At 38.6% G+C, this 5,304-nt stretch overlaps 1 long non-coding RNA gene and 1 other non-coding gene across 2 annotated transcripts; both read left to right on the plus strand.

Moving 5' to 3' along the window:
- The first annotated feature begins 1,499 nt into the window (after positions 1–1,499).
- On the plus strand, positions 1,500–1,572 carry TRNAA-AGC. Its single transcript has one exon. It is a non-coding gene; the product is annotated as a tRNA-Ala (tRNA).
- A 648-nt stretch (positions 1,573–2,220) lies between these two features.
- Positions 2,221–3,677, plus strand: LOC113477281. Its single transcript, XR_003397873.1, has 3 exons — positions 2,221–2,434; positions 3,048–3,141; positions 3,495–3,677. It is a non-coding gene; the product is annotated as an uncharacterized LOC113477281 (long non-coding RNA).
- Positions 3,678–5,304: the final 1,627 nt, after the last annotated feature.

Consider the following 5,304-nt stretch of genomic DNA (forward strand, 5'->3'; position numbering starts at 1 on the left):
GCGCCCCCGCGGGGCAGCGGGTGCGCAGGGCCGGGCCGGGCCGCGCCGACCGTTCACCTAGTTGGTGTGATTTTTCCGACTTTCTGACAGAAGGATGACTCGTGCAATCACAAGCTTTGTCCAAGTAGACCAATGGAGCTAGTAGTAGTAATTGGTAACTCTCTAGTTCTGCATTTTGAGATAGATACTTGGTGTAGGCAAGTAAAGGTGAAAATTAAAATGTGAAAGATGGCCTGTTACCGTACATCGGCATGGTCCCTGTCTACGGTGTGTGCTTTATGTGCTGCGTCCTGTCATGCATGCACTTGTCATGCTTGGGTGTGTTGTGTTCATTTTTCAGAAGACAGTGTTATAAGGCTATTAAAAGTAAGGTACTATAGGAAAGTGTATTTGGTCAGGTAATAAGAAAAATACAGATTTAATTTCAGTTGACTGTGTCACCCCAGAGAAGCCACACCACCTTCCAAATGGATGTGTATGTATACATACACACACATGTGAAGAATATGGTGGTGATTCATGTTAAAAATATAATGACTTTAATATGAGGAGCATGGGTGCTGCTGATGTACATAAGCTGAAAGAGATTTATTGTAGTTTAATTGTTAAAATGGTTTGGAGGTTTTTTATCAAGTAAATAGAGACTCACATGGACAGTTATTGAAAATGTGGAAAAGTACTGGAAAAAACCCGCTCAGAAGGACTCTCATTTTAGCAAGAGAAGGAGTGGAAAAACAACAACAAAAAAACCCCAACAATGCCAGAAAAACTGAGAAGATTGGAGAAACTCCACTGTGCTTGTGTGGACTAAAACACACTCATCTTATGAATATGTATTAGAAAGACTATAAAGAGTGGTGGGTTTGTTTATGCTTTGTTGTCGCGCATCCATCCATGCGGCGTCCTCGGTATGTCGGTGCAGAGCAGAAACCCCCCCTGCTCCCCGGCGTACCAAAACTTTTTTTGTTTTGCTTGTTCTCATTTCAATAAATTCATAAATGTTATTTTCTGGTTCTGCCTCTGCATTTATAACATACAGAGGTATAAGCTTTGACTAAAACTGTTTCAATCCAGCATATAATATTTTTCACTCATTAAACATTTCCTGAACCACATTTTTCATGTGTATACCTTAAAAATTGGAAAGAAGATGTGTTTCTTTATTGAATATGGAATGGTTATTCAATAAAAGTCAGGGGGTTTCCTCAATAAGACATTTGGTTTCTTGTAAATAGTCTTTTGGAGAGCTTCTTGTATGAAAACAGCTAAATAACAGAGACTTGTGTTATAAAAGAGATGAATAAGATGATTCTAGCAGCGTACGTGCTGAAAGATGTATCACATGATTCCAGCTGTGGGTTGCAGTCGGTTGTTGCTGAGTGAAAGAGTGACTCAGCAAGAACCCAAGGCATTTCTAATCAGCCGTCGCTGCATTGTAATTCTCGGTAAGTCTAGAGTCTCTAAGTGAAAGTTTCAAAGAGGTTGGCTTTCCCTCACGTGGGGAATTAGCTCAAATGGTAGAGCGCTCGCTTAGCATGCGAGAGGTAGCGGGATCGATGCCCGCATTCTCCAGCTACCTTTTTAAACTTTCACTTCAGTATAAAGTAAAGACCGGAATTACAAAATTTTTCCTATTCACACTTAATTTTTCTTGTATCATGGTGTAAAGAAACCTGAAAGAATTGTAGGCTAAAAAAAAATTAACACATTTTAAATATTTAATTTCTTCTTTTCACAATCATATGTTTGTTCTTTTGCATACAAGGAGAAAAAATATAACCTTTGCATGAAATAACAAAACTTACTGACATTTTAATACAATGAAAAATGACATGAACAAATTACAGAGAAAAAGAAATGAATATTTTTTTTTATGTGCCCTTAAATCTTTGGTGTGTGATTTCATTCATTAGTTAAATTCATATCTGATATTACAGTTTAGTGTGTAATGAACAAAATTTTGCATTTCTGCTCTGAGAAATACTCATTATTTTTGTTCTATTTTGGTTATGTAGGCTGTTTATTAGAAACAGCAGGCTAGCATATTCTATAACTCTCTTACTCCTGGTAGCAAGATTGTGTCCTTTGCCCATGAATTTTCACATCTGTGAAATATCATGGAAATTTTCTCTGTAAACACATGTTTGCATATTTTAAGCTTTCATTTATTTATTTATTTTTAAAATTCTGATTTTATTTTCTTACTTGCTTATTCAGGTATTTAACTGCTTGCACTTCCAGGTTGAGGCAGCATGAGGAAATGAGCAAAACGTACTTCCTATAAATACAATGAATTTGTGCAGCTGGGATCTCGGGAGTACACATATTAACACAAATAGAAATCAGGAAACAAAAATTATGAATCGGGTTTCAAGTTAAGGAAGGAGGAGATACTGTGCTGCATATGGATATGCAAGGAGCACCTGTGGAGAAAGTAAGGGAGATAGGCAATCCATCATATGACAAGAAAGTAGTTAACCTCTGGGTGGATGGGATACAAATTGAATTTGCTTATTCCTATTTTATTCTCCATGAAGTGGAGAGATAAGAGGTGTTGTGACTTTAAGACTGTCAGATGCTTGTTACAACAAAGCTTTGGAGAGAAAAGTGTCAGGGTCTTCAGGAGTGATCTCTGGGCTCAACTAATGATCTAAATGCCTCTCTGCTTGGAATGAGACTTCGGTAGTTTTCTGTGTGACTATTACTGCTCCTTGTGTTTTCTGTGTCTCTGTTACTTAATACCTGATAGTTTCTGCGCTTTTAAAGAGAATGAGTAATGTTGCTCTTCTCAGTTAATCAGATGCAAGTTGTGCACTGATGAAATGAGAGAAATCAGTGGGGCTGTGTACAGGTGCAGTCTGCAATCACTCGCAGAACTATGCCTTCCGACTGTAAGCTCTCCAGACTAATGACTGTTTATTACATTTATGCCCAGATTCCTGTAACAGGGCTCTTCTGTCTGTTAGGGCTTGTAAATGCATCATGATATGAATAGAAGTAAGACTTTTTTTTTATCCCATGTAGTGCTTCATGTCCTTACTTTTTAGGTAAGCTGTCATGTGAAGAATTTACTGGATGGAGAGAAGTAAGGGTCCTACCCCTCAAAAGCACTACCTGTGTGAGGAAAGGATCTGATGATGGGTGAGTAGTTCCCAGACCCGTGTTTGTCAGAGGACTGACTACTCTGGGTCTGTCTGTGCTTTAGGAGACAGAAGTTGCATAGAGACATTCTGTGTAAAGAACCTTGAGGGAATTCAGCTTTGTTTGATTTTTACTGTTACCGCCATTCACACAGACTTATGACCTCTGTAATATTGTGCTTAAATGAGTTACAAAAGTTAGTTATTCATTCTATGAAAAAGTTTGTTGGTACTAAATTTGCTGGAAGATACCCTATGTTTGTGTTTGTTGTAGTCTCAGAAAAAGGAATAAGTATTCCTTACTTGTCTTTTATCAATACTCTGTTCCAAATACTACTTAGAAAATTCTTCCAGGGATGGGATGAAGCTTGGGGACCATCATTTGTCAACTCTGGAGACAGTGTTTTACAGCAAGAGGGCTGTCTGTAGAATCTGCTCGCAAAAATCTCCTCTGTGAAATACTTATTTTAAATAGATTTATTCCACAACATGATTGTAGTACATTGATTTTCTGACCTGAACACACTGCAGTTCTAAGTTCTCTTATAAGGAATACCATCTGATATTTGGTAATAAAGTTTATAAAAGGTTTTTGCTGTAATTATTACCATTACCCTATTTTGACCAAGTTATAAGCCGAAGTTGTATTTTAAAGAACTCTTTTCTTTTTGAAGAGAGAGGTGACTTCATGACCATGTGTAAGCACTTGATTGTTTGGAAGAAAATGAACTTACATCTTTAAATTTGTTCAGCTTCTAGTTATTGGGTATTTTTCCTCTTGAGTTCAATGTTGCAAAACCCCACATTTTTTTTTTCCCAGTAGGAAACCCAGCAGGGTTCTTCACCTAGGCCAGCAACCTTAAGTTGTTTTTTTTTTCCCCCCTTTTGGCCTGTTTTATTTCCCATGGTTGCAATTGGTATTGAAATAATTTGTTGCTGCTAACCGTAAGATGGGTCCTACATTTAGTGAGTGGGTATAGACCTAGACGGACTGTGGAGTCTGCTGTGTGCTTTCAGACTCATGGAATACAAATTTGCTTTGGTTTGGCAAGCCTACACCTGTATTTGTATTGTGTCTCAGAAGACACACTGGTGCACTTCTCATTGTTAGTGTAGGATCACTTAAAAAAGAAGGATGAACCCTTCTGAAAAAAAAAAAAAAAATGCACAGGCACTTTCTGGCCTTTCTGGCCTTGGAGCTGGACAGGTTCTGATTTTATTGAAAGTAGAAGCACAGGCTGGGGAAATCTGTTTTGCTCCTCCTGGCCACGTTCTGGGTGACCACAGTGGATGAGGCTTGTGTAGTGGTCTCCAATACCCCTTTTGCCCTTGATCACAAAGAATAAGAGGGACAACTCATGGTGCACTTTTCTGTTCAAGGCCACAGTGTTTTCTACAGTAATTTTATAATAGAGAGGAGAAAAATCTTTAAATATTGTGACTTCCTTTTTTCAGCATCCTGTTTCCACTAAATATTGAAATAGGCTACAGAAGAGAATCCCTACAATCAGTTTACTGTGACAACAGAAAGCTCCACCAATCATTAAAATGCAGCTTAAGAAATAGTTTCACTGTACCTAAAAAGCTTCTGTTGGTTGTTGAAACTCCTGCTTATTGTTACAGAAATCTGGTCAAAACTAGTAAATTTATAAAAGGAAATAGAAATCAGTGGAAGAATTAAAACTATGGTAGATCTATAATTTCTATGTATGCACAGATAGCAACTGCAGTGTTCGATCTATAATGAACTAAATAAAACGAAGGGAAGCAGGCTGTTGTATGTATGAGGATGTTAGCGACTCATTGTCAGTGAAGAGGTTTCAGGTTAGCTGGGGGAAAAACGATTTACACCTTTGCTTTCTGATCTCTACCAGAATAATCTGTAAATGAGTGCAAGACCTTCTCTTTATCAACTGTAAAGCAAAGAATTAAGAGTATTTATAAAATAGGATAGGATGCTAAGAACAGTGTATGGGTGTTGTCACTTGTTCGTGAAGCACGTGCAGGACAGTCATTTTCCTGAGAAACTGCTGCTCCTGGTGCTCAGGCTGCGGGAGGACCGCCAGCCCTCGCCGAAATCATCTCACTGAACCTGTAGCAGCGGCCCCGACCCTGCCCTACAACACCCAGCACACAGGGCTCAGCACTTCTCCCGTTCCAGGCG

Source organism: Athene cunicularia, assembly GCF_003259725.1.
Source record: "Athene cunicularia isolate RWA chromosome 2 unlocalized genomic scaffold, athCun1 chr2_part1, whole genome shotgun sequence".
NCBI lineage: Eukaryota > Metazoa > Chordata > Aves > Strigiformes > Strigidae > Athene > Athene cunicularia.